Source organism: Spermophilus citellus (assembly GCF_964194105.1).
Source record: "Spermophilus citellus genome assembly, chromosome: 7".
Taxonomy (NCBI): Eukaryota; Metazoa; Chordata; class Mammalia; order Rodentia; family Sciuridae; genus Spermophilus; species Spermophilus citellus.
The window spans coordinates 57,380,607-57,382,975 of NC_138188.1; the positions used below are offsets into that span (position 1 = coordinate 57,380,607).

The window sequence follows — 2,369 nt, forward strand, 5'->3', positions numbered from 1 at the left end:
AAAGAGAGGCACTATACTAGAAGAATAGTCAATCAAAGGAGAAACTAATTCAAATTAAAAAAACAGAAATAAATCAAAGTGACAGGAAATAAATATCATATCACAATAATAACAATATTGAAACTAAATGGGCTAAACTCTCCAGTCAAAAGACATAGACTGGCAGATTGGATTAAAAAATAAAACTCAACAATATGCTATCTCCGAGAGACCTCATAGGCAAAGATATCCACAGACTGAAGGTAAAAAGATGTGAAAGAACATATCATTCACATTGATCTTGTAAACAAGCAGAAGTTTCTATCTTCATATCAGACAAAGTGGACTTCAAGCCAAAGTTAATCAGAAGGGACAAAGAAGGACACAGCAGTACATGGATCCTTCTCTAAAGCAGACCATATCTTAAGCCACTAAGCCACTAAGAAACTTAGCAGGGAAGGACCAGCCGACAGCCGGGTGCTGCAGGCCGATGGCAGGGTGGATGGGGTGGCAGCGAGCAAGCGAGGCCCAGAGTCCCGCTAGCACCCTTTGCTAGGTCCGAGAGCAGGTTCTGTTTTAGCACAGAGACCCGGGTCCAGCTTTTCCTCGAAAGCCGCCGCCCTGCCCTTGACTTCCAAGGACAAAGAGCAGCCAGGACCTGGCACGCTGGGGCCGGCCATGGTCTTGGAGGTGGGCACAATGACGCTGGAGGCCTGCGGGCGCTGCTGCGGGAGCGCGGGGCGCAATGCCTGCTGCTAGACTGCCCACCTTCTTAGCGTTCAAAGCCGGCCACATCGCGGGCTCCGTCGACGTGCGCTTTAGCACCACCCTGAGGCGCCGTGCCAAGGGTGCCTTGGGCCTGGAGCACATCGTGCCCAAAGCCGAGCTTCGCGGCCGCCTGCTGGCAAGCGCCTACCACGCTGTCGTTCTGCTGGACGAACGCAGCGTCTCCCTGGATGGTGCCAAGCGCGACAGCACCTTGGCCCTGGCCGCTGGAGCGCTATGTCGCGAGGCCCAGGCCGCGCAAGTCTTCTTCCTCAAAGGAGGGTATGAAGCTTTTTCAGCTTCCTGCGTGGAGCTCTGTAGCAAACAGTTGACCCCCATGGGGCTCAGCCTTCCCCTGAGTACTAGTGTCCCTGACAGTGCAGAATCTGGATGCAGTTCCTGCAGCACCCCACTTTACGACCAGGGTGGCCCAGTGGAGATCCTGCCCTTCTTGTACCTGGGCAGTGCTTACCATGCTTCCAGCAAGGACATGCTGGATCCTTGGGCATCACTGCCCTGATCCTTGGGCATCACTGCCCATCTACTTTGAGGGCCACTACCAGTACAAGAGCATTCCCGTGGAGGACAACCACAAGGCGGACATCAGCTCCTGGTTCAACGAGGCCATTGACTTTGTAGATTCCATCAAGAATGCTGGGGGAAGGGTGTTCATCCACTGCCAGGTGGGCATTTCCCGGTCAGCCACCATCTATCTGCCTCGCTTACCTCATGAGGACTAACCGGGTGAAGCTGGACGAGGACTTTGAGTTCGTGAAGCAGAGGCGAAACATCGTCTCCCCCAATTTCAGCTTCATGGGCCAGCTGCTGCATGCGAGTCCTAGGTGCTGGCCCCGCACTGCTCGGCCAAGGCCGGAGCCCTGCCATGGCTGTGCTGGACCAAGGCACCTCCACCATCACCATCTTCAACTTCCCCATCTGCATCCTGTCCACTCCACAAACAGTGCCCTCAGCTACCTTCAGAGCCCCATCACCACCTCCCCCAGCTGCTGAAAGGTCCTGGAGACATGGAGCTTCCATCCCACCAGGACCATAGGCTCTTCCTCCAGAAGAGAGGCAGTAACTCCAGAGATGGGCTTGAGAGTGCTGGTTCTTATTTATTTAATTTCACAAAAGTTCCCTGGGTTCTGAGCAGTTGCCCTGGTGACAGCATCAAGACCTTTGCTGAACTCAGCACATTGTGGACCAATATATAGTGGGTACATCAAGTCCCTCTGACAAAACTGGGCAGAAGAGAAAGGACTCATGTGTGAGCTGCCTTCTCTTTGCTTGCCTCCGTTTTTCCCAGAAACTTGATTCTTGACATACCTACCAGTATTACCATTCCCGATGACATATATGTATGAGAATATACCTTATTTATTTTCCCGTGGGCGGTCTGCCTTCACAAATGTGTCTACTCCTAGAAGAACCAAATACCTCAATTTTTGTGTTCAGTACTGTACTATCTTGTAAATAGATCTGAGCAGGTCTGTTCTCACCACTGGTGGAAAACACCAGTGTTTGTTTATTTAGTTGCCAACAGTTGTGTGTTTGCTGGTTATTTATGACCTAAAATAATATATTCCTTCTTCTAAGAAGACATTTTGTTATATAAGGATGACTTT

At 51.2% G+C, this 2,369-nt stretch overlaps 1 pseudogene across 1 annotated transcript; it reads left to right on the forward strand.

The window, feature by feature from the left end:
* Positions 1–657: 657 nt before the first annotated feature.
* On the forward strand, positions 658–1,957 carry LOC308653955 (dual specificity protein phosphatase 1-like; annotated as a pseudogene). Its single transcript has one exon. The product of its transcript is annotated as a dual specificity protein phosphatase 1-like (transcript).
* Positions 1,958–2,369: the final 412 nt, after the last annotated feature.